Source organism: Podarcis tiliguerta (genome assembly GCF_965153285.1).
Source record: "Podarcis tiliguerta genome assembly, chromosome: 7".
Taxonomy (NCBI): domain Eukaryota; kingdom Metazoa; phylum Chordata; class Lepidosauria; order Squamata; family Lacertidae; genus Podarcis; species Podarcis tiliguerta.
In genome coordinates, this window is record NC_139540.1 from 68,895,490 (window position 1) to 68,923,040 (window position 27,551).

Here is a 27,551-nt window from a genome sequence, read left to right on the forward strand (position 1 = left end):
TTGAGTATCCATGAGATAAGTGACAAATAGTAATTAACAACAGTATAATTTGAACACAATTATGAACAAGATGATAAACAATGTAACAAGATATAAAATAATGCCAAGATATAAATTGTTCTCCGTTAGGAGGATGGCTCACATGATCTTCCTGAGTTGGTGCTACATGTAGCATGGGGTGGGGGTGGGGGTGGGGGTGGAATGGATTTCCTATAGTTCTCATAAGAAATCCCTGTCCCCCCTTGTAACTCAGCAAAGCTCACATGTTGGTGCAATTTTTTGCAAAGAGCCTAACTGCATAAAACCCCATGCAGCCCCAAACCAAACAATCAACATTCAACATTAAACCTGAGAAGCAATAGCTGTGTTTGCAGACCTTCCAAGTGCCCCTGTTTTCCAGGGACAGTCCCAGATTTACAGAAGCTATCCCAGTTTTTGGTTTGATCCTGGAATGCCCTGCTTTTCCTTAGGGCATCCCTATTTTCATTGGGGAAATGTTGTATGGCATGTCCCTATTTTCATGAGGAAATGAGCCAAGAAGATAAGTACTGTACTTATCCAACCTTTAGAAGACATCTGAAGGCAGCCCTGTATAGGGAAGGTTTAATGTTTAATGTTTTATTATGTTTTTATATATGTTGGAAGCCACCTAGAGTGGCTGGGGCAACCCAGTCAGATGGGTGGGGTATAAATAATAAAATCATTGTTATTTTTAAAGAATAGAATGTCCCTATTTTCATCGGAGAAATATTGGAGGGTATGTGTTTGGTCCTATATGAAGTGAAATTTACATTTGTGGACATCCAGTAGCCTCAGGGATGTGATACATATATGTGGTGGGTGGGGCAGGAAAATATGATCTTGCCTTCACTCCAAGTAGTAGCCTCTACCAGTGGCATCTGCTGCCCACTGGGAATGGTAGGGAGTGACAGAACCAATGACAGGGAGAGCCAACTACTTCTACTTTTGTCCCCATCCTCGCTGAGTTCTACAAGGGCAATATTGAGGCTAAGGAGGAGAAGGGTTGCCATATGTCCTCTTTTTCCAGGACATGTCCTCTTTTTCATAGATAGATTCGTCATAGTTATCCATAGTCAAAAGCAGAAGCTTTTTGCTCTTCAAAATATGGCAAGCCTAAGAAAGAAGGCAGGGCAGGTTGTGAAATATGAGCTTCCAAAATGCTAAGTAAAAGGGTAATACACACAGGGGCTGCATCATTCTAAGAAATAATATTTTGAGGTAACATAACTTGAGCCTGAAGCAGTTGAGTTGTGTAAGTTGGCACAGTTAATAACAGTCTTTTTGTACTTTAGTCGGTTTGGAGTAAGCTCAGCAGTTATAGTTTATAACAAGAAGTATTTGAATTTTTAAATAGTTAGAAAAAATAGAATGTGCAGCAGGAATGGGAAACTTTAGGGAACCATGGAAGGATGGAATAGAATTATAGATTGATTTTTAATTTTGTTTCTTCCTTTTCTTTCACTTTCTTCTTTTATTTTTCAGTTCTGTATATTGTACGCTTATAAATTTATAAATATATATTTTTAAAAGAGTCTTTTTGTGTTGTCAGAGGAGCTGAGCGTAGGTCTGTTCAGTTCTGCTGCTGCCTGCCTCATAGTTACTCAGAGTCTGTAAGAGTTTTAGTCTTAATGATAAATTTATGTAATACATTAGTAAGCTAAGTAATACCTGCCTGCCTTGTACATATATATTTAATCGAACAAGTGCAAGGGCGCTGTGAGTTAAAGTTATTGTTATTTAAACTTTAAAATGGTTTTTATAGGAGGGGAAAGGGATCAAATAGAAGGGTTAAACAACCCAGCCTCAAGCTCTGTTAATGGGAATTCATAGAATCATAGAATCATAGAGTTGGAAGAGACCACAAGGGCCATTGAGACCAACCCCCTGCCAAGCAGGAAACACCATCAGAGCACTCCTGACATATGGTTGTCAAGCCTCTGCTTAAAGACCTCCAAAGAAGGAGACTCCACCACACTCCTTGGCAGCAAATTCCACTGTCGAACAGCTCTTACTGTCAGGAAGTTCTTCCTCATGTTTAGGTGGAATCTTCTTTCTTGTAGTTTGGATCCATTGCTCCGTGTCCGCTTCTCTGGAGCAGCAGAAAACAACCTTTCTCCCTCCTCTATGTGACATCCTTTTATATATTTGAACATGGCTATCATATCACCCCTTAACCTCCTCTTCTCCAGGCTAAACATGCCCAGCTCCCTTAGCCGTTCCTCATAAGGCATCATTTCCAGGCCTTTGACCATTTTGGTTGCAATTAAATATAATTGCTAAATTGCTAAATAAACTAATATATATTAAGCTTTGCAAGTGTGAAACAGGAAAGATAATATTAAGCTAATTTATTTTCCCTAATTAAAACCTATGTCCCACACAGGTAAGGGCTGACTAAGGGCAGAGTGAGGTTGGTGGGGCACAGTGGCGTAGCGTGGGTTGTCAGCACCCGGGGCAAGGCAAGTAATTTGTGCCCCCTAACCCAGGGCAAGGCAAGTAATTTGCGCCCCCCCCCCCGCTGCACTGTCCCTCCCCCAGATAGTCCCTTGCTCTCTCTCCGCACCGCACCGCACGCCTGGCACCCTCCCCTCCACAGTGGCCAGTGACCCGGCGGCTCGGATTCGCACAGCCAGCACTGCAGTGAGAGAGAGTGAGTGAGCCAGGTAGGGGCAGAGAGCTGCGAGTGCGAGCGCCCCCCCCGATGTTGCGCCCGGTGCGGCCGGCCCCCCCTGCACCCCCACGCTACGCCACTGGTGGGGCAGAGTCTGGATTCTTCTCAGTGAGAAAATATTACAAACCAGTTGCATATGAACAAACTGGGGCAAATGACAGTATCGTCATACAGAAACTATGCTCATCATACAGTGTAGCCTTTTGCACAGACTAAGAGTCAGGTTTCGTTCTAAAGCAAATGGTTGTTTTTTTGCCACTCTTGGTAAATGTATGGAGGAACATGGGCAGGGACAGCAACAAAGGTATTTTCCATTAAGGAAGGACAACACTGGGGTGGGGGGAATTACTGAAACAAGAATATTGAGGGGTCCCTTCAAAGGTTTCAGCTTTTTAAGGAAGACTGGACCTTTGGAGCGAGCGTCCCTTTTAAGGCTCAAACTGATCAGGAAATGAACAGAGACCATATAAAAGCAAAGCGGCTATAAGTCTGATCTTTATTAACTGTTGCAACAGGGTGCTCACTGCCACACGCAGGAGGCAGGAGGGACCCAGGACAAAGGTGTGCAAGCCCTTATATAGACTTTTGAAATGCCCACCCTGGAGCCCAAGACCAGCCTTCCATACATCATATGTACATTAGAGAAGGGGCGGACTACAACAGAAATCTGAGTGCATTGTCTTTATCCTGTCTGCCAGGTTACCTGATTGGATTACCTGGGCATCCTGGCCACTCTTTTGTTATGATAACTACTCAGTTCCTGAATCCAGGTCACAGGCTCACCCTATTCATATCTTAACTGTGCCCTTGAGACAGGATTTGTGAGCAAAGAGACAATAGAGAAGCTCCCCATTTCCTTCGACCTTGCAAAGAAATATTTGAGGTCAATTTGGAAGAGACAAATGGTCTCAGGACTTTTTCTGTGAGTCTCAGACATGTGGTCTATACATATATGTATGTGCTTGCTTGGTACATTTATGAACATTTAATATATATATATGAGACCTTAATATTCTTATAACATTACTATACCATTAGCCCAGTTCATGTCTCATTCAGATGTTGCCCACCATACTGAGGAACCATGTAGGAATCAGACCTTGGGGGCATGTAAGAAGTATGCCAACCCCAAAGCCTTTAAGCAAAACAAGATATTTAAAAAAATAATAATTTGAAAACCAAGTCCAGGCATTGTAATTTATAGTTGTTCACCTTTCCGTTAATCAGCCTGGGGAGACAGAAAATGGGTTTTCCATTTTCCACCTAAAAAATGTTGCATGCATTACATTTTTGCTTCTGCCGTTGTTGTTGTTGTTTGCTTTTCATTCTCCAAAGCATACATTTCCTTCTAGACCTCAGTGCTTGGTCCCTTTGATTAAGCTGTAGTTCAAGTTAGGGATGTTTTCAAAATTCCTCATTGTTAAGTTGTGGGTTGACATAGCAGACGACACAGCGATTTCTCCAAAGCAGCTCTTTATTTTGTAAGCTGGAACAAAACTGGCTGAGGAGCTCAGTCAGCCTGCTTATATAGAGCTACAGAACAATTGAAACTGTTGCAACATTCTAAAACTATCCAATCGCTGAACGTCACTTTTCGATCCTTCATTTGCATAACTATCTACAGTATCCCCCTGCTGGCCCAGGTTGAGAACTTCAATACATAACACTCATTGACCTTGGAATTCCAAATCACATGGTCTTGTTTTCAAGTGTGAACGATGCCTCAGGAATCCCCCTTTCACGCACCTTTTGTTTACACATTATCTACAAAGTGCTGTGTGCAGACAAACTTTCGCACGGCTTTCAGTTCATTAGCATCTTCCCCCTACAAAACACACACATTGCCAAAGTGATATTGATGAGATTGCATTATTAGTTGCATCAATGCACTTTTTTATTGGTGTTTTACTAACGTGCAGGAGTGCATGGGTACACTAGTGAAACATCACACACACACACACACGGACTGTGCGATAAATTGCCATATTGTTGAATACCGGTAGTACAGTGGTGCCTCGCAAGATGAAAAGAATCCGTTCCGTGAGTCTCTTCGTCTAGCGGTTTTTTCGTCTTGCGAAGCAAGCCCATTAGCGGATTAGCGGATTAGCGCTATTAGCAGTTTAGCGGCTATTAGCGGCTATTAAAGGCTTAAGGGGTTAGCGGATTAGCTGCTAAAAGGCTATTAGCAGCTTAGTGCCTTAGGAAAAGGGGGTGGGGAGCGGAAAAAAAACCCCAGGAATCGCAAGACATTTTCGTTTTGCGAAGCAAGCCCATAGAGAAATTCGTCCTGCGAAGCACCTCCAAAACGGAAAACCCTTTCGTCTAGCGGGTTTTCCATCTTGCGAGGCATTCGTCTTGCGGGGCACCACTGTATTGAAATAACATTGTGATAAGTGTTTCAACAATTGTACAAACTCCAGTTCTGAGATTAAATTTTCATTTTAGAAAATTTGTTAATTAACCCAGAATTCAGGGACTGTGGAATGCAGAGTGACCCACAGAACAATGGAGAAATGGATTGGGCTTTTCTAAATGGCAGGCACTGATGATGCCTGTCCCTCACATCAGAGGACAACGAATGATCAACTGACCTCTATTTTTCAAGCTGGTTCTAACAGATGTTCCCAAATGCCAATCTTTTATTAAATGGGAAGTACCAAATAGTCATTTATTGAGTTGCTTTGGTTTAGCTAGTACTAGAGCAAAGGCTGTTCAGAAACCTCTTCTGTAGTTTTAGCTTGTGGACCATTTTTGTTTTAATGATATTTTACTTTTGCTCTCTGGAAGGAGAAAGCTGTTTTCTAGGTGTCTTGCTATTGAAGAACTGTTTCATATGTGCCCATTTTATTTGGGTTTCCCCCCCAGTTTCAAATGTGTGATATTTTGCTAATTTAACTTTCTGCAATGGTATGTGGCTAATAGCAATAAAAGTGAACTGCATTTACTTTCCTGGAAGGAAATTTTGAAGAGACAGTGAGAGTTATACACCTGAGGGCAATTGTCAGGGCTGATGGGCATTGCAATCCGACAACATTGAAAGGGAACCAGGTCATCCATCCCTATGCTAGATCAAAACTCCTCAAATATCCACAAGTATTTCTTAATTCCATGCAGGGAAGCAAGGAACACAGAAATGCATTGCTTATCCCCACTCCCAGGATTATACAATGCCTTTTTGCTCTTCCACTTCATTGCAACGAATGGTATTTTCCTTGTCGAGGAAATAAAGGAAGCCCAACAACTTTTATGTACTATAATACTGTTGAAAGTTGGGTTGGCTTCATCCGTGTAAATAAGTGGTGATAGAAGAATGGCAATGTTCCTTAATGACTGCTGATGATTCACCCAAATCGGCAATTTAGCAGCAGGGTTTTTCTCTCAGACCAATGGTGAACATCACATGCGGTAATGTAAGAGAGGAAAACATCAGCTTGAATGGAGAGAAATGATAGTGTGTGTTGTGTTGTGTTGTGTTGTGTTGTGTGTGCACACACAATGTCTCTAGCAATATACGTGCGGAATAGGTGAGAGTGACTGCACACGTTCTCTTGTGGGATCTGCTGAAGGAGTGATTACTTGCTTTCAGTTCATTCTGCTTTTATATTTGTAAATACAGTGGTACCTCAGGTTGCATACGCTTCAGGTTACATACGCTTCAGGTTACAGACTCCGCTAACCCAGAAATAGTACCTTGGGTTAAGAACTTTGCTTCAGGATGAGAACAGAAATCGTGCTCCGGCGGCACAGCAGCAGCGGGAGGCCCCATTACCTAAAGAGGTGCTTCAGGTTAAGAACAGTTCTAGGTTAAGAACGGACCTCGGAAACAAATTAAGTACTTAACCTGAGGTACCACTGTAGAGCAAACATTGCAAAGATGCCATATGATTCCCGTCAGGGGAGCCAGCCATGGGGGGCGGAAGGTGCTTCAGCCCCCTAAATATTGGTGGGCAGAAGGCTTAGCCCCCCCCCCAATATTGAGGGGGCCAAAATCCCCTGACACTGGTTGCCTTCACATGCCCCTGCCCAGCAGCCTGGGAGCCCAGGAGCAGGACAGTGTTCGGACGAGTGAGGGCAAAGATGGCCCTCCAGGTGTCCTGTCCCTACCCAGCACATGCTGATTGCACACTGAGCGACGTCACATGATGTGTCACGCTACGTGGCTGGGCCCCCTCAATGTGGGATGCAAGTTGGTGCCCCTGACTCCAGTGTTGTCTAATCCAAAAGGAATCTAAAAACGATGGTCATGACCCTGGATCTTCTTGCTATGAGGCAGCATATAACAGTATATACCGTACTTTCCCGTGTATAAGACTAGATGTCTTTTACTCAAAAATAAGGTTTAAAAACTGGGGGTGCCTTATACATGGGTAGTGGGCAGGGTGACAGGTGATTGGTTGCAGCCACATTGTCATTGGCGATAGGTAGTGTGATTGGTGGCTGCAGGAAGGGTTTCTTTATATTGGCTGTGGGAAATGGGTGTGTTCTTGGTTGCTGAGTCAATAGCTGCTGCGGATTGGCTACCGCTGTGGCAGTTGTGCTTGCTGTTTACTTCTGCTGTTGGCAATCGGGCAGACATTTGTAGCAGACGTGAGTGATTGCAACTGTCGGGTTAGTGATTAACTGCATTGGGCCATTTTCTGAAATAGGAGTCCCCCATAACATGGGGCATCTTATTCAAGGGGGCGTGTTATACACAAAAAAGTATGGTACTTCTTCCTCCTGTATGCTTTTGCTGCATCAGCAGTCATGAAATGACTACTCCAGGGCACAAGCCTGGGCAGTTTGTATCAAAATCCTAGACAAGACCCCACTCTTGGTCTCTCTGATTTGGAAAACAAAACAATATATCTGGCACCAACTTGGCTGCAGGAGTTGCTGGAAGGAGGCATACAAGATGCAATCCAACTCTGGATTTGTGTAGGGCTTACTCTTTGGCTTCTTCTACTCCTGTAGATGTCCTGCAAGGCAACGGATAGATATTTTCCCTCAGGTTTTACTCCTGAAGCCTTTCCCATGAATGAGTATAGCTGCAAAGCAGTGGAGGTTTAAGGTCAGAGATTTGCTTCTCTTTGATGGGCTGCCTTCCCAGGTTAACAAGCCCCATCTGCCTCTCATTTCCCTCCACAGCATGTGTAGAAACTGCCTTCTTGGCTGTTGGGCCCACTATTGGTCTCGTCTGCTCAGGGTACTGGACCCTGTCTTTGTGAGCAAGTATGCAACAAATCCCTAACTCACTGAAGATTTAAGGCTCATCAGTTACCTTCACCTGGTTTAGCCCACCAGTCAAAGCCATTTCCTGCAGTGCCGACATGGTTGCATGATGTCAGGGACCATGCTGAGGAGGGCTGCACTGAGGAAGAATGGTGGGAGCCACACACACCCCCCCCCCCCGATCCTGATCCTGAATCTTCTCAGGAACAGGAAGACAGTATAGATTTGGAAGAGTGGTTTGCAGAGGGGCATAGTTCAGAAAGGAAAAGCTGGGAAATACTGGATGGGGAACAGCTAGGAGAAGAAATAATGGAAGAGAGAGGGTTTACAGATTCACTGTCTCTGGAAAGCATTAATCCGCTCTCCCCAAGGTCAAGAAGAGCTGAGAAAGTGGCAGAACAGAAAGCACAATGGGTACAAGCTCAGGTTACAAGACGTAGGAATGACATAGATTTAATAGGGAGGGAGGGAGTTAACCTTCAATGGGAGCACCACCATTTTTAGGTAGACATGTTCTTTTCTCTCTCACTGATTATTAAAGAATCTAACTGGTAAGACATTCCTTTCATTTGATCTTCTTATTTACTGCCACGGGGGAGGAAGCTACTTCCCCAAAGCCTGACACATGGTGACAGATTCTAGGAGACACAGGTAAGAGCTGAGTGCAGAGCAAGGACCAAAGGGGGATGAGCTACCCCAGAAGGAACATGGCGCGTTCCCCTACCAGATGTTCTGACCATCCCCTAACACCCCTAACACCCCATATATAGTGTTATTTTTATGGTGAGATGCCGGAACTCACCATGAATGTATCTTTCATGGTGCCCACCTGAGAGGTGCTGGAACTTAGTTTTGGCTGAAAAAAAGCCCTGCCCATATATACCCTGTGGATCAAACTTGATACGTAGCTGTCTGAAAATGCATGTCACACAAAATGCATAGCTATTAAACATGGCATGTTATGCACCGTCCTTGCCCCATGTAACAACTTACAACATGGGCCATCATCATGGTGCCATGGCATCCCAAACTTTCTCACCACCATCAGCCCAGAGCTCAGGGACAGAGCTCAGGGACAGAGCAATGTCTGGAGAAATACAAGTTCTGCAGCAGCCACACATGCTTAGAAGAACACCTGGTTTCACTCTCAGTGAGCCTCCCTGACTATATTGCAATATCAGCAAAAGTACTGCAGCTATTATGGTGGCATATTATTTGCCAGTCCAATGCAAATCAGCTAATGGGAAGCTTGCAAGAGCAAATACATAACTGCCTTTGCAGAACCTTCTTCAGATGGTGCTTATTTTTCCCCAGTGACTTGCTTGTCTAAGTAAGGCCTTCTCTTCCATCACCTTGAAGAGGAAAAAGAAACACTGTCAACAAGCAATTGTTACAAACATCTTTACAAATGCCTGGCACTTCTGATGTTGCTCTTTTACTGAGGACGGTTTTCATAAGAAATGCTATGGCAAAACTGAAAGACAAGTGCAGTTCATTCTCAATAGTAAAGAGCAAAATGCTATTATGTGTTTATCCATCTGTGTGTGTTGATCTGTGTCACTTTCACATACAATAGGTCCCTAAGCCTATTCCACTCTACACTCCTTTTCTATAGTTCTCTCTCTCTCTGCCTTTCTCTCTCTGTCTCTCTCTCTGTCCCTCTCTCATGAACATGCATACATATATACAGACAAACTCCAAAATGTGCATTTAAATACCTATTTCAACACATGCTTTAAATAGATTCTCTCTTAAAACATGCATTTCCTCTTAAAATGCACATTTTTAAATGTTTTTGATGCACTGAAATGTTTGGGAACTGCAGACCCTCCAAGTGTCCCTATTTTCCAGGGACAGTCCCGTATTTACAGAAGTTGTCCCGGTTTCTGATTTGATCCTGGAATGTCCCACTTTTGTCACTATTTTCTTCAGATAAATGTTGGAGGGTATGGAGTTATCTGACCCCTGAGTCATATGAAGGCACTCCTGTATAGGGAAGTTTTTTTTTAATGTTTAATGATGCTTTTGTGTATGCTGGAAGCAGCCAGAGTGGCTGGGACAACCCAATCAGATGGACAGGTAATAATAATAATAATAATAATAATAATAATAATAATAATAATAGACTAGGACGTCCCTAATTGACTAGGATCGCTGAAGAGTTGATGCTTTTGAATTATGGTGCTGGAGGAGACTCTTGAGAGTCTCATGGATTGCAAGAAGATCAAACCTATCCATTCATAAGGAAACTAGCCCTGAGTGCTCACTGGAAGGACAGATCCTGAAGCTACGGCTCCAATACTTTGGCCACCTCATGAGAAGAGAAGACTCCCTGGAAAAGACCCTGATGTTGGGAAAGATTGAGGGCACAAGGAGAAGGGGACAACAGAGGACGAGATGGTTGGACAGTGTTCTCGAAGATACTAACATGAGTTTGACCAAACTGGGAGGCAGTGGAAGACAGGAGTGCCTGGCATGCTCTGGTCCATGGGGTCACGAAGAGTCGGACATGACAAAGCGATTAAACAACAACAAAGGACATCCCTATTTTCATCAGAAAAATGATGGAGGGTATGAAACTGCAAAAGATCATGGATTAGTTCCAACCGGCACATTAGTCCAGGAAGGATCAGGTCAGCTCATCTCAGGATTCACAAAGATTAAATTCCTCAGTCATTCCAACTATGTTCATGAGCACATGCATGTGCCTGTTTTTAAGACTAAAAAAGAAATTCTATTAAACACCTCATTGCAACAAATGTATCTTACAATGTATTGTACCAGAATTATTGCAACGATTGCATTGACCACCTTAAGTATTTTGTCATGCAGTTAAGCAGAGGGCCAAATCCTGACTTCAGTTGCACTTTTTAGACCAAAGATCTTGGCAATGGAGCCAGAACAAAAGTGTTTCAAACATTTCAGAACTTTTATTTCCAAACATTTCCTTGGGCAGGGTGGGATGAAGCAAAATCTACATGAAAAATTGGACTTAATTGGAGGGGAAATAAATTTATGTGTCATTTTGAGGAGGGAGCTTGCTGCTTACCTTGCCAGATGGCCAAAGGTTTTGCATTTCTTCTTGAACTTCAGAAAAGCCCTATGCTTGGGATGGCTCCACAGCTTCTTCCAGCTGTATTTCCTTACGAGAGTAAGTAAGCCAAGTGCCAATATTAGCACCCTGCTCCAAATAGGGGACTAAGATAGAATAGAGGTGCCCAAACTTATTTGGCCTACCGCCCCCTTTTTAGGAGGGGGAATTAATCAGCATGCCCTGAAAATCTACCTTTTTAAAGCAAAGAAACAGAAAAATGCAGTGACAAATTTGCTTTATGTATCTATATTTCTATATATGTCCTGGTAAAGAAAGATTTTGGAAATAAGACAGCTTGAAGCTTGAAATTATAGAAAATTTATTAAAATAATTTCGTACATATTGCCTCTTTATAATATTGTATGGTAAGCATGAATTTTCCTTCTGATGCGTGCCAGCCTTCCCCACAATGCATGACATACTCGCCTGCCAACACTTGCTTGTTAAAACCTGTCAGCGGACTTGACCACTGATCAGTTAAAACTTGGGAAATAAGCACTATGACTTTAACTCTATGTTACATTGGCAAGCGTCATTACACAGCAGATGAAACATGTACGAATGGTTCCTATTCAAAAATTTTCTTCTTTATGCTTCCACTACCACCACTGGATCGTTCCAGTGCCCCCCAGGGAAATTCTGAGAGCGATAGTGGCTGCCCCAAGGCCACCCAGTGACTTTTTGATAGTGGCAAGTCTGGAAATCCTTTCTCCCTGGCTCACAGTTCCAAGACCAGCTCCAAATTTGAGATACCCTTGGTGTCAGGATGCTGTCAGTGGCTCCCAGCTGGTTGCCCAGGAAAGAATAAAGACAAGGAAAAGCTTCTTACCATCCTTTTTTACTTCAATCTTTACAGAGAGAGGCTATAGAACCCAGCCTCTTGGATAATGATGTTGTCTCCACCCCGCTTCTCTCCCACTTCTTCATTCGTCATTCTCATCATCTCCTCTACAGGTGCCCTCTGTCTTTGAGCTCTTTGCTCTCCTACTTTTAAGGCTCACCGGCTTCTGAGAGATGGAGGGCCTGGAATGCTTTCTAATGGCAATGTGTCAGCCAGATGTTGTTCTGACTCTCCCATGATTTCCCAACTTTCCCCCTCATCTGCCTCTGAGCTGCTACCTCCCTCAAACCCCTGTTGTAAATCTATACTGTCTTCCTGTTCCTCCTCAGGATGGGGAGGAGGTATCCACCATTCCTCCTCTGCCCAGGCCCTGACAATTAGTTTTCTTTAATAGTGGAAGCAGGTTTTCAGATTATACTCAGCTCTTCTTCAGGCTTTGATTATGAGAGCAAAAAATAAACATCCAATAGTCTAGATAGAAACAACTGGGTAGTCAGGCTGATGGTTACTTGGTTGCAGAAGTTTACTGGCCATTGCTGTTGGCATGGAGGTAGTCTAGGTTGAATGCAAATATGCCATTCTGATGTCATGTGTGATGTCACAAAGGGGATATGCTTTAAGTCTTGGTAAAGTCCAAAAGCAGTTAACAGTCAGACTGCATCTCAGCCCTGTCAAGATGGATCTCCATAACAGCTGATGAATAGATTTATTTGGGGGATATATTAACTTTTACTATTGGGGAAAAGTTTTAGATTGCCAGTTTGTAACCCATCAAGTTGAGGCTAATAAATATACATTCACAACCCTGTACCCATCAAATTATTGACTTTATGTGTGACTTTGGGATGGATTCATACAACCACATTTCCTTTCTTCACTCTATAGAATCTTTTTCTCTGTATTTGAAAAAACAACCAAGAAGTAGAAGATAAGGAACCAGGAATATGTGCCCTCTGTCTTTGAGCTCTTTGCTCTCCTATTTTTAAGGCTCTCTGGGTTCTGGCAGATGGAGGGTCTGGAATGCTTTCTAATGACAACGTGTCAGCCAGGTGTTGTTCTGACTCTCCCATGATTTCCCAGCTTTCCACCTCATCTGTCTCTGAGCTGTCACCTCCCACAAACCACTGGTGAAAATCTATACTGTCTTCTTCTTCCACCCTGGAAGGGTCAGGATGGGAAGATGGTCTCCACCATTCATCCTCTGCCCAGTCCCTGACACTTGGCAAAGGATCCTCTCATGGGACTCTTCCTCTTTTGGTGGGCCCCAGCCTGTCTCCCTTGAGAAGCAACAGCACTGCAGTCAAGGTGGCACAGAACTGTATTATTATTATTATTACTTCTCAGAATGATGCTACATCAGAGGCAGTGTAGAAAATTAAAATGGTATCTCTTAACCACCCAGAATGGAGGCTGGCAGGGCTGGCAGCTGTGCAACAGTGGGGTCCCAGCTGAGGAACTAGGGTCACAGGTCATGGTGTTAACAACTATGCTGCAACAGCTTTACAAAAGGAAGTCAGCCTATGAATAAGGCCAAAGGCAATTCTTGTGTGGAGCAGTCAAATTAAGATATCTCGGGATCTTTATGGTTTTATATGTTGAACTTGGTGAGCATGAAAGCTGAATGCAGGACCTTTTCAAATATGTTATGTGGAAGAAAATGGAGTGGCTTTTTTTTTTATTAATGCTGTAGCTTTCTACATTTTTATTTACTGACCTCAGCAAGCAATCCCGTTTGAAACAGCTTCCAACTATGTTGTGCCTGGAAGACTTTATCAGTTAAAAGAATTATCTTTCAGAACTTCATCAGTGCAACTTGATTAGTATTGGAACCATCCTACGGAGCTATTTAAAATGTTTCATACACAGGAGTAAGTCATAAAAATGATGCCTTACTGATAACAGCTATTTGATTCCTTTGACAGTTTACAAATGAATGTGGATTTTCTCCTGTTTCAAATTAGCATTTGTGATGGATAAACACTATAGAGCACCGGGTGGTAAAATGCCTTTAAAAGCTCTCATTTTCCCTGGGAGGGAACCTGTGATCATATGACCACATTAGAAACCGAAAGAGAGAAGAAATGTACATGAATTTACCAGGAAGGATTTTTATCACATCTTTCATGAAAATTAAAATGCTGGCACATATCAATAGAAGCCACAAGGCACAGAAAATAGACCAAGAGGTGATGCCCATACTTCTAAACATTCTCCAAAACCATGTGAGCATCTCCTATGCAGCTGGAAGAACATTTAAATGACCCAAGCACATGGGCATTTGTTTTATGGGGTTATTTCCCACTAATGAACTCCTCCTTCATTTCCTAACAATGCAACAGTACCTCTGGATTGGGGTGTTTAGCATGGCCCCCTCTATTGTGTGCTTCAAGCACTGCGTCCTACACATGGCAGCTCTGTTTACACTGCAAAACTGAATGTGGCTGAGCAGTGATGCACAAAATCCTTGTTTCCAGAGCAGTCCCACTGACTTGGAAGGAGATTGAGAAGTTAATGGAAACTTTAGCCTTTAAGGACCAGGGAATTTAATGTGCCCTTGAAAAAGTTGTTTGGACATTTAGAATTTAACTTTCTGAAAGGAGAGAAAGGAGAGGCAAAGGTCCGTTAGCTTTAAATCAATGTCAAATAATATGATAGAAACAGACAAAGTAGCGACTCTCTTAAACCTTCTGCCCTTGCACTCCAAATCTGCTCCCAGAAGCTATAATTTTACCAGATGGGCCAACAGCAGATACTAACAGCTTCAAGGCCTAACTTGAAAGGATTGGACTTTTAAATATTTGGACTAGTTCAGCTCCAGGTTCATTGTCATGCTTGACACCGTTGCCCTTTACCTCAGATTTCATGAAAACAGTCAAAGGCTATTTTATTTCAGCTTGTTTTATCCCCACAACAACAAACTATTGAGTGGTACAAATGCTACTGGTTACTCTTTCAGAAAAATATACTTCTTGCTGTAGGTACTCCATTTGCCAAGAAAGTAAAAAGGAGAGAGAGAGAGAGAGAGAGAGAGAGAGAGAGATTTCCATATGCCCTGTTCTAGGTTCCACTCACATGGCAGCTTTCACCACTTCCTGATCCTTATTTTCATGTAAATATTTATCACATTTCATATCCTAAACCTTCTCCAAGGAGCCTCAGGTGGGTATGAATAAGGTTATTTCCATTTTCTCCTTGTAATAGCCCTGCAAGGTTGGTTAGGCTGAGCCAGGTTATCAGCACTGTGTGGTGCTCTCTGAAAGGGAAAAGGACCTAGATTTCCCTCAGCACTGGGACAACTTCACAGTTTCTTGACCTGGGGAAATTTAGAATTGGAAAACATGAGAAGCTGGGCCATAAACAAAAGGTAATATCTGATAGCACGAGTCTGTGCAGATATCTCCCCCGTGACTGGACTGCGCAATCTGCATGTCCCTCAGCAACCCCAAAATTCTGTGAGGAGAGCAGGGGATTGGCATAGGTTGTGTGAAAGTAGCTTGCAAGACCTAAAGTACTGAATCAGAGAATGCTTCCCATTCCAAAGAGTGTGGGCACACCTTTTGCTGTTTATGCGGCTAAAAGACCTGTAAGGAGAATGACGCATGAAACAGCATGCCCTCATAAAGGCAACATCCGTTACAAACCCAGATAAACTACTTACTAACTCCTGATTGGAAATTTAATCCTAATCGACCGTTATGCTTTTCTTTAGAGAAATCCTCCCCACCCCCCCGGCCCCTGACAGAATGAAATGCCAATATTCTATGCCTCTGGTGTTATTTCACAGTCAATGTAAGCTTACCCATCCATTAATAACTTTATACTTGGATAGATCTGAAAGCAAGAGTGGAATGTAAGACGGTCCAATTGCTGTTATCAGGGATGGTTCCTGCTGTTCTTGCCTTCAATCTCTGCTGGAGTTTTATATATATATTAGAAGCATCTTTCAGGTGGGCCACAAGGATTCAATCCATAGAGTGGATGTCTAGAGCAATTCCTACTCTTACGGCTCCTCCACTTCATGAAATCTGTCAGACTCCCCAAAGTGTGCACATGCGCAGTATATTACACATTATTTATTTTATTTTCATTGTTTTCATTTAACATGTTATCCTGCTTAATAACATGTCCCTGTTTACTAAGGACAGTCTTTCTTTGCCCCCCCCATTTTTTTGCCTCCTGAGGATGCATTTCTAAAATGATTTCGGTCAACATGTGCTAGAGATGGTTGAGCTTTAAATCCTTCCCTGGGTCTCTGTAACAATAAAAATATCTGAAAGGGGTTGGAGGGCTAGATACATCTTGGCACCTGGCTATTAAATGCCAGTGGGACGTGGGTGGTGCTGTGGTCTAAACCAGTGAGCCTCTTGGGCTTGCTGATCGGAAGGTCAGTGGTTCGAATCCGCCTGACGGGGTGAGCTCTCATTGCTTCTGCCAACCCAGCAGTTCAAGAGCACGCCAGTGCAAGTAGATAAATAGGTACCACTGCGGCTGGAAGGTAAACGGCGTTTATGTGCGCTCTGGTTTCCCTCATGGTGTTCCATTGTGCCAGAAGTGGTTTAGTCATGCTGGCCACATGACCCAGAAATCTGTCTGCTGACAAACGTCGGCTCCCTCAGCCTGAAAACGAGAAGGTTCTGTCTGTAGCAGCCACAGTGATGGGAGGAGAGCTCAGCTCTGGTTGTTATTTCTCTCCATGATGGTCTTATCCTGGTTTTCCATCTGTGGAACGAAACTCACTTCACGCTACAGATGGCATTTTCGATAACAAAAAGGAGGAGATCTGTTACTGCCACCCCAAGCCAACACCAATTTTGAATCCAAGAGGAAAAGGAAAATTTGCTGCCATTCAGCCAACTATACTTGCCTATTAACATGCAATGTGGTTCACAACGGAAACTTCCCAATAAGTACTCTGAAAAGTGAATGGCAGTATAAAGTCAAATGCATCCCCTTACCAAGAACTTCTAAACACACACACACACACACACACACAGAGAGAGAGAGAGAGAGAGAGAGAGAGAGAGAGAGAGAGAGAGAGAGTCATATGTATTTGGTTATATTAAGCGGAAGAGAACTGCAGCCTTCACTGAGAAATTGGGAAGTATCCATAGCAAAATCATCTAAGGGTGTATTCCCCTTCCAAGTGATTTCCCTCCCTCAGTGTGCCTCTCAAATTCCTCCCATGTAAGTCATCATGGCTATTTATTCACATGAGGGGGATATAAGCACAACACTTTGAGGCAATGGTAAGCTGCACAAAGTCTAGGGCTTTGCTGCAATATACAAATTCTTCCCAACATACATTTCCTCATTTCCTCAATACAGTGGTACCTCGGGTTAAAAACTTAATTCGTTCTGGAGGTCCGTTCTTAACCTGAAACTGTTCTTAACCCGAGGTACCACTTTAGCTAAAGGGGTCTCCCATTGCTGCCGCACCGCCGCTGTGCGATTTCTGTTCTCATCCTTAAGCAAAGTTCTTAACCTGAGGTATTATTTCTGGGTTAGTGGAGTCTGTAACCTGAAGTGTCTGTAACCCAAGGTACCACTGTATTATATAAAACACAAAGTCTACTGCACAGAAATAATGCAGGCTGAGAAGTTTGCCTTTAGGAGTGCCAACTTGACCCTGTGACCATGGATACCCGGGGCCATGGGTGCCATGCAGTGGGTTCCTGGCCCCTTCTTGGGGAATTTGGTAGGTGCTCAGACACCCAGGGCCCCATGGAGTTGGCACCTATGCCTCAGAACTATTCAGTCCAGCAAGGGAGACGCACACATTGAAGCAGATTTCTATGAGCAGAACAGCTAAGGATATTTATCTAAATATGGACAGCCATGTGCTTCATGGATGAGTTCAGACATTGAGATGAACCCTTCCAAGACCAAAATTATTACTTTATTGCTAATATCTATAAACACAGATATATTCAAGTTAAATCAGCTGATAACTATTTTGCAATATATTTAGATATAAATCACTTCTATCACCCTGACTGGTAAGAATCCTTAGCTCCACAATCTTTTAGAAATTTATGAAAATCATGAATGTTGCTATCTGCATAAGAATCCCCAGGTGCATAATTGTTTAGAAACTTATGGAAATAATGAATGTGATCAGTTTAATAAGGGGGAATCCAATGGCAAGGTCCACTGGGATGAGAAGATTAGGATGCAGCAGATCTCTGGCATAGTTGTCTAATTCCTGGGTCAGTCAAAGCTATATTTGCTAAGCCCAGTTTAGCTGGGTCAAGGACAGCACAAGTCCAAAGAAGGAGCATTATGGAGGTGAGACCAGAGAAGAGGGATTTAAGATGGGTCATAAACTCATCTAGCTCAGTCATGTGACCTGGCAATAAAACATAGAACGTTATTGTAAACACTATTGCCATGTTCAGACAGAGCAGCAGCAGCCCTAAAGCTGAACAGGGTTTAGATCTGCCGTAACTTTATGTTGGGTTAATTTACACCCGCTTGCTTTACACCAGCTCCTCGTGCAGGGGATTGCTCCCTAAGCAGACGTGTAACCTGGTAATGGGAAAATGAATGGTGCCATAACTCCAAATGTCACCACCGTATGACCACTTTGCCCACTGTTAAGGACTCTTGCCTGTTGTGGGTCCTTCGTTGCTTCCTTAATAACATTCACCTCATTTGCCAGAAAATGTTCACCTAGAGTCAATTTAAAGTGAACTCTCTCTCTGTGTTAATCTCTCCTCAGGTAAACATCAGAGGAATTTTGAGGAGAGTCAAGAGTTTTGATAAAATTGATCACTTTTCTTAGAGGGTTTCCCCAGCTCTCGAAACATGAGAGCCTTTTGTCCTTCCTTCATCCTTTAAGGTAGAATTATGTGCATTAAGATGGCTCTGGAAATGGCAATTTCATTTCATTTGCTGCAGTTGTAGAAATATGGCCCTGTACAAAACATTACGCGGGGCTGGCCTTGAGAGAAGTAAAATGCTATTCTCTGGGACTTGTTTTAGTTTAATGTAGTTTGCCATTTTACTCTCTCCTAAAGTTCATATGAAATAAAATATGGCCATCCTTTCCGGAGCCTGAAATCCGAGCTTCTTTTTTTCAGATTTGGTTAACAAACTTGAATGGCCCTAGTTATTTTATTTTTATTGTGTGTAGTGGGGTCTGATTAGGGCTAGAAAAACTGTTCCTTGTTATATTATGGGTATTGTAAAGAACAACAAGATAGACTCATAGAGTCATAGAACTATAGAGTTGGAAGGAACATGCATATAACTTAAGGAGAGTGAGGAAATCACCAAGCAGTCTCTGATGGTGCTCTTTATATAGTTTACTAAGGCTTAAATTATGAAACCACTTACCAACACATGGCTCCCTTGGAGCCAGCCAACTAAAAAAAGAAAGTAGTTAATTTGCAGCCTGCTTTCCATTCAGTTCTGCTTCATCAAACCCTGACAAATACAGATCTGCAGCAGTATCACTAAAACTCCTTATTTGCCATGCAGAATGCAAGTTATTGCTTGGTGTGCAACAAAATAATTCATTGGGTTCAGCTTTTGGCTCCAGCAGTCTCTGAATTGCTGAATATAAAGTCTGAAAGCTTCATAACCAAAGTTGGACGGGAAGGTAACAACAAGGAGTTTTGCCAGCTTGACTTCACACAGAGTGTTTGTTTCCTACATTGGCTTCTCACATACCACGGAACACCGCTTCAGAGCCCAGGTTGTAGTAATGGGCTGAGGTGGGATTTCAGGGTGGGATTAAACAGGGGATAAGGTTTCATGCATGGGCACATGCACATATGTTGTCACCAAATGGGTTCATGACCATAAGGTTATTTAAGCTAGCATCTCCCACCTACTGACCACTTTGTGTTTCTGACAACAAAATAAAGGCAATGCATTTTGAGTCACACAGAGGGACAGATTTGTGTGTAGCCTGGATACGCAATAGCACTGTCAAGTTATTATGGGTCACAGTGTACATTAGGACAGTTCTTGTGGGAATCAGAATCAGAAAAGAAGAAGAATGGAGGACACGTCTTCATTGAAAGTTTTGATAAACCATCTCCATGAGGGACCTTTGTACCCCCTTGTGCATTATGGGAATGGATTCATTCATGAAAAAGTGCCAGTTGGAAGCAGCCTTCTGGCAACATGTTACTGGTCATAGAATAGGTAAAGGTAAGGGACCCCTGGATGGTTAAGTCCAGTCAAAGGAGACTATGGGGTTGCAGCGCTCATCTCACTTTCAGGCCGAGGGAGCCAGTGTTTGTCCACAGACAGCTTTCTGGGTCATGTGGCCAGCATGACTAAACTGCTTCTGGCACAACGAAACACCGTGACAGAAACCAGAGTGCACAGAAACGCTGTTTACATTCCCACTGGAGCGGTACCTATTTATCTACTTGCACTGGCATGCTTTCGAACTGCTAGGCTGGCAGGAGCTGCAACAGAGCAACAGGAGCTCACCACGTCACAGGGATTCAAACCGCTGACCTTCTGATCAGCAAGCCCAAGAGGCTCAGTGGTTGAGACCACAGCGCCACCCACATCCTGGTTATAGCATACACAGGGATTCCTCCACAGCCAGGCTGATAAATAAGCTTCCCAATTTCCCTACTGTCCTCTTGTGGACTGGTGTACGAACCACTGTGGAAGTATCCATCAGGACAGCAATAGCAGAACACAAATAAAAGAAGGCATTGCACAATAATTGTATGTATTCTGCAGGAAGGGGGAGAAATCAATTTGTATTAATATGCCATCGTCTCGTCCGTGGTGTGAAGCCTCATTAAACAAGAGTGCCACAAGTAGAACTAGTGACACCCTAGAGCCTGTTACAGTATATATGCAACTCCCCATGCCTTGTGGTAATTTTGCCTTGGAAAGCAATAGCACAGCAAAGGGAAATATATGCCTGACTCTGAAACTAACTAGGCTGTGTCTCCTCCAAGTTTCCCCCAGGAAACCTGTGGCATTTGCATCACATTGTATGCTGGTCGTCCAGTCTGATTCATTTCACTTTTAATTTGAATGCTACCTTTCTATATAACTATACACAAGCTGAAGAAACAACAAAATAGACCACACACGTAATAACAATCTGATCCAATACCAAAAAAAAAAGTCACAAGTTGTCAAGGCTTCAGGGGATCCTATCCCTCCCACGGTGGGATGCCAAGAAGCAGAAACACATGAAGTTCTTACCAAGTGTCAAGCTTGGAGATTCCTCCCCTCCCTTCGGTAACTTCAGAGATAATAATTAACGAGCAGTTGATAGATTGATAGTCCTGTTATTACAGCTTCATGTTGCGATCACAAATACACAGCTCTCCGCAAGGAGGGCAGTTGGCCAGTCTAATCCTCCTTCCGACTTCTGCAGCAAGAAAGGAGCCAACGGAGAGTTCCTCCCTCCCTCTGCCTCCTTTGTTCTCTGATACGTTCAGACCTCCGGGTCCAGGGAGAGGGGGGGTTCCCCATACTCTCAATTGATGTCTCTTCTAGCTGTCCCCTCCTTTGTGGTTCCCCCATCATTATCTTGTAGCTGGGTAACTCCCCTCTAAGCTGTTCAGTTTCTGTGTCTGCTTCCCTATCTGCTTCTGAAAAGGCTGGAGGCGCGGGGGGGGGGGGCGTATTCTGAGAGAGGCTGATCTGCCTGCAACTGCACTCCCCAATCTTCCAATCCAGACCATTCCCTGACACCAAGTAGTTTATTCAATATTCACAGAGAGAGACACAAAGAAATGCGGTCTCTCTTGGATAATGGCATTGCTCCAAGTAAAGTCCCACCCCCTCAGTCCCTCCTATTCTATGTTGCCGCTGCTGATCTGTTCTTTCTGCCTCTGAGCTTTCTGTTCTACTACTCTCAAGGCGTGCCTGGTTCTGGAAGTGGGTGGGGAATGCTTTCAAGAGACACTGAGTCTGTTAGCTGTCTCTCCTCTATGCTGCTTCTTCCTGCTGCTCTCCCAATATTCCCCAGCTGCTCCCCTCTGCTGCCTCTGAACTATGACCTTCTACAAACCACTGTTCTAAATCTATACTGTCTTCCTCTTCTCAGGAAGGTGCAGGAAGAGGGGTGTGGGTTCCCACTATTCCTCCTCAGTCCAGCCCCTGACACAAGAACTTTAAAACAAACAACTTATATATAATAATTAAACAGTTTACACTCCTAGGGCTTGCCAATCAGAGGGTTGGCGGTTCAAATCCCCATGACGGGGTGAGTTCCCATTGCTCGGTCCCTGCTCCTGCCAGCTAGCAGTTCGAAAGCACCAAGTGCAAGTAGATAAATAGGTACCACTCCAGCGGGATGGTAAACGGCATTTCCGTGTGCTGTTCTAGTTCACCAGAAGTGGCTTAGTTATGCTGGCCACATGACCCAGAAGCTGTACTCCGGCTCCCTCGGCCAATAAAGCGAGATGAGCACCACAGCCCCAGGGTCATCCATGACTGGACCTAATGGTCAGGGGTCCCTTTACCTTTACTTAATCAATAAAAATCACAACTCATAAAATGTCACAAAACATACAAAACCATGTAAAAGTATCAAATTGAGAAACAAGGACACCCAACTTATAAAATTATTATTTTTAAATATCCCTTAACTCTTCCTCCCTCTTCCCAGCTCCTTCCGCTGTTCTCAAAGTCATGGTCTGGCAAAGTCTCCTTGGGCTGGAGGGTGGGGCAAGGCAGGTGCAAAAAGTCATTGCCAGATGGACAGCAGAAAGTCTGTCTCCCTTATTCTCTTTGACTATTTCAAAAGTACAGCGTTTAGAACATATATGAGCTTGACCTAGAGAGCAAAACTAAACTGTGAAATACTGTATGGGTGACTTCGAGGCTCACTAATTTGTTTGAGTGACTCGGGTGGACACTGGAAATTAAGGTTTGCACAATTAAAATGGATTAAAAGGACTCTGTCAACCTAGCACAACAAATCCACTTTCTCAGCTTAGAAAAGTGATGAGGAAACACATGGACAAGTGTGAAATGAAGGACTGACTAGTGGGAAGGTCTATAAATACTGCACAAGCAAATCAAGATGAATGCCAATTGTCATGTAATTGCCGCACAAACAGATAAGAACAAATTCTCAATAAAGACCGAATACACTCTAACCTTCACATGAACTTTGTGCAAATCAGGATGAATGCTGAATAAATAGGTCATCTGGAGAAGTCTTAAATCTGTTATCGCATAATCAATGCAGCTGTAAATATGGCTATAACAGTGTTACACAGAACTAGTTGTGAGCCAAAGTGTCGTGTATGTGTGTCATTAAGTCATTAAGCCTACATAAGAATTGGAAGAAGACCGCTGTCCCCCGTATGATTTGGGGGGTGGGGATCACTGCAAAATGGCTGAGATACAGCCCACATCATCAGTACTGAAAGAATTTCTATCACTCTTAACAACTTTAAAATGTCCTCAGGATTGAGGCCAATACATTATCCCTGATTGGCTGGGAACATTAGAAAAAGTAATGAATTAGATCAAGCATCCCCAAACTCGGCCCTCCAGATGTTTTGGGACTACCATTCCCATCATCCCTGACCACTGGTCCTGTTAGCTAGGGTTGATGGGAGTTGTAGTCCCAAAACATCTGGAGGGCTGAGTTTGGGGATGCCTGAATTAGAGGGACAAAGTGATAAAAGCAACCATACATGTGGGAGCAGGAGCACACAGGATAGGATTGAGGGAATTTTCCTCAAGGACCGCCTCTTTCCATATGAACTTACTCATATCCTGAAATTATCTTCTGAGGCCCTTCTTCGTGTGCCTTCTTCGTGAGGTCTGGAGGGTGGCAACACAGGAATGGGCCTTTCTGTAGTGGCTCCCTGTCTATGGAATGCTTTCTCCAAGGAAGTTCAGCTGGCGCCTTCATTATACACCTTTAGGCACCAGGCAAAAACGTTCCTATTTAACCGGGCCTCTGGCTGATTAACATTAAATGCCCTTTTAAAAATGTGATGAGTGGTTATTGGGTTGTTCTTGTTTTTATTTTGTGTTTTCATATTAAGAGTTTATCCAGTGAACTGCCCTGAGGCCAGCGGGTATAGAGTGCTGTACAAATTTAATAAATAATAATAATGATAAATAATATCCAGGAGTGTTTTCCTTTCCCAGAAATGAATACTTTTGAGGCAAAAATCAAAGCAGCTCAGCACAACTGCTGTAAATGCAGACAATTCAGTATTTATTTCATTAACACCAGTCCATCTACCTGAACAAAAATAGCACTGGTGATGTTTTTAAAAATCAGTGTTTTATTTCAAGTAAAGCTGGCAAGATAAATGTATAAATTAAAGAAAAGGTTCCTGGATGACTGCTCAAACAAAACCAGGGTAGTGATACTTCCACCTGAAAAACAAAGCTCAGTAAAATATGCTGAATGCTTGGCAGTACAATCACATACTTTAATTCAGGTATCTGCATTTCTAAAGTGAAAGCAGGGAGGGGGGAGAAATCTCACATCTGGTAGAAAGCAAAGGTATTGTCATATTACTATGATCGATTTTATGTTGAATGATTTTACTGCTACTGGAGGATAGAGATGGCTTGCATGACTAGGATCTCAGTGAAAATGAATGTTCAGATCATGGCATATTTAGAAATCCATACCTTGGATAGCAGGTGGCGCATGCTCTGTGCACTGACAATGCCACTGTTCTCCTTGATAGATGGGCACTGCTAAACCCGAAGCATCACAACTGCAATCCATCTTTTATCTTTGGGTGGAGTTTGAAAAGTGAGCTTAGAGATCACACATGCTCATTGAAGGAAGAACAGATGATAGATAGATAGATAGATAGATGATAGATACCGTATTTTTTTGCTCTATAAGACTCACTTTTTCCCTCCTAAGAAGTAAGGGGAAATGTGTGCGCATCTTATGGAGCGAATGCAGGCTGTGCAGCTATCCCAGAAGCCAGAACAACAAGAGGGATTGCTGCTTTCACTGCACAGTGATCCCTCTTGCTGTTCTGGCTTCTGAGATTCAAAATATTTTTTTTCTTGTTTTCCTCCCCCCAAAACTAGGTGCGTCTTATGGTCTGGTGCATCTTATAGAGCGAAAAATACAGTAATTTTTGATGATATGCAATGTCCAGGCTCTTTGTATTGAAAAGAACTTTACGTTCATAAACATAACTGGGAAGAACATACCTACAATCTCACACTGATTCACTTTGTTCCTTATAGACAGCACAGGTTTCTCCATATTAACTTTTAGGGATCTTCCTCTGTCTGCTTCACCCCAGACAGACCCAACCGACACTGTTCTCAGCAGCATCCAGAGAAACAGAAAAACGGTTAATAACGACAGTTACTTGACTAACAGTCACAACAGAATGGAAAGCCTCTCTCATGTGACTCACAGTCAGCCAATCACATGAGAGAGCTGCTGCAAAACATACACAGCAATTCAGCATAAGCAAATATCCCCATTTCAGGAAATCAAACCATTATCCTTAACGCAGGGCCATCAGAGACACTGCATACTTTTAACGAGTGGAACAGATCCTTACAACAATCTTGTAAAGTGTATATCTACCCAGTTGAAACACACAGTCAAAATGCAGATGGTGGGGTCATTATGTTTGAATGTTCCTCCACATGGGGTGGGAGGACTGCTTGCACCCAAAATATAAGTTTTATGGAGCGAGAGCTAGGCTAAAGCTGATCTGGCTGTTGTTGTTTTTCCCACCTAGCCCTTCATGGGGTTTTTGATGTAAGTAGCAGTGGTCTGTGTGGTGAGATGGCGTTACGGAGCCACATTCTGAACACCAGCATTCCTGCAACCTACCTGGATGGGGCTGGGATGGGACAGGGTGGTGGCAAGGTCAGGACTGCACAGGCACAACAACAAAATTAATCCAGTGTTCCCGTCAATGCATCCACGCAGCTGCAGTCAGGCTGCTGCCCTCCCTCATGCCAGCCGCACAGCTAAGCTGCAGCGAGGCCAGTCTTGGGAGGGCAACTCCATGACTCCTGCCTACCACATGGGCTGCTACTGGATGTAAACATTAAAGCTAAAATGATTTTAAATACACAATCCCCACTTGCATTCTGAATTTGAGCAGTCCAGGAGGAGCTAAACCAATTGGCAATGCTATTGGTTTTAATGAGTGTATCTTGTGTTACGTGCCGCTTGGCATTCTTTCTGACTCTCTCTTAAAAAGCCATATTGAATTTTCTGTAAAGGGCCCTCCAGTCTGGCCCTCCTGTCAAAAGCGGTCCATGGAAAGTGGGCCAGTTCTCGATGGCAAACAGAGCAAGCAGTTGGGATAGGAAAAATGTTGGCTGATGGTGAAACCATGGAGACTGTGTGTGGTCACAGTCCTGATATGGAATTTGGAAAGAGGGAGTAGATGTTCAAATAAGACTCTGTTGTGTGGACAGGTGGAGTCCCCCAAACCCTGGGCAGCCCCTGTGTGGAATAACGGCTCAAGACAATGTGCTATGGGATTAAAATTGGCCACAACTTTATTATGTTTCAGATGTGGGTAGACCTTGGCTCAGGCATTGGGCGTTTATCCCTTCCAGTTCCCCACCAGGGATCTAGGGAACATCAGGGTTATCCAGAGTGTGGAGGGGGGGATGGGCTGACTCTGGAGAACATATGTTAAAGCAGAGAGAGCCCACCCCCAGTGCGCTGCCGTCACAGTGGAGAGCAATGACAACCTCTAGACGTACGGCCAAAGTCTCCCCTTAGAACAACCCCTTTAACGGGTAACCCTGGGATCGCCACAGCAAAGAGAAAGGGGGCGTGGGTCACTGCTACACGCCCACCCCCGTTTAGGGAAGATAGACTAAAGGATTCTGCCCAAGGCCTGATACCGCCAAAGTTGTGACATTTTGCTACGGGAAAGGCAAACTTGCCAATGCAGGAGAATTCCTTTCCGGCCCTTCAACAGCAACCTTGACGTACCAGTGCCCACATACCTGTGGAGAAAAGGTTAACCTGCAAAAGAAATCTTAACTGAGGATGGGGAGGGTGGGAGAAGCTCTGGAGCCAACTGGCGATTTCTAGGTGAGATCCTCTCCCTATTGTGTGGGCAGGGTGGTCCCTCCCCCTTACCTGGCCTGGTCACCTCAGCAACACCTCCCCAGGTGGGATTGGGCAACTGGCTGAGGTAGGCGGAGACCTCCAGGTATCCCACCTGGGGAAGGCGAAGCCAGGCCTGTGCTAATGGTGCTGCATAGTGTCTAGGGGGCTGCACACAACCACGCAAAGGCGTCCCCCATTTAATGTGGGGAGCGGTCATTGTGTGCTCTGCTGGTTTTGGGTGGCACCTTGCACAAGGGTTGTCACTTACTGCAGAAATAAGGAACGCTTTTCAGCCTGAAGGTCACTGAGGAGGACATTCAAATTGTGGACAGGGACAGACCGGAAAGTGGGTGGAGACTGAGTTTACTATCTGAGAACGGGTGTTTAATGCTCACATGGAGGTGACACCTGCACTGCAGGGAGTTAGACTAGATGATCCTCAGGGTCTTTTCCAGCACTACAATTCTATTATTATAAAGCAGTTTACTTTTCAACCACACCAATGTCAGGGGTTCTAGGCATGCAGTGCGTTATCCAGGCAAGCAGGAGTTGGGTGGTTGAAGAACATACACCGGCCAGGCAAAAGGAGTCGAGGAGGGTGCTGAACAAAGTCAACGAGGTCTGGGAAAAGGGGAGGCCCGGGAAGGGTACTTGAAGAGGGTTGGATAAAGTGGCTTGGATGGCTGAAATT

At 43.8% G+C, this 27,551-nt stretch overlaps 1 protein-coding gene and 1 long non-coding RNA gene across 4 annotated transcripts in view; one reads left to right on the top strand and one right to left on the bottom strand.

Moving 5' to 3' along the window:
• Positions 1 to 13,690, bottom strand: part of LOC310681720 — a 35,707-nt gene extending 22,017 nt beyond the window's left edge. Inside the window, exons 1-3 of one of the 2 annotated variants that reach the window (XR_014513549.1) lie at positions 11,827 to 13,690; positions 10,953 to 11,045; positions 10,529 to 10,623 (exon numbers count right to left, since the gene is read on the bottom strand). This is a non-coding gene — a long non-coding RNA (uncharacterized lncRNA). Of the gene's footprint in view, positions 1 to 10,528; positions 10,624 to 10,952; positions 11,046 to 11,826 lie in introns of those variants that run through there. The other variant, XR_014513548.1, reaches the window with a different exon arrangement.
• The window catches only part of LOC310681523 (cadherin-9-like), a 137,906-nt gene that overhangs the window by 57,831 nt on the left and 52,524 nt on the right, over positions 1 to 27,551 (top strand). The gene's annotated exons all lie outside the window — the stretch shown is intronic.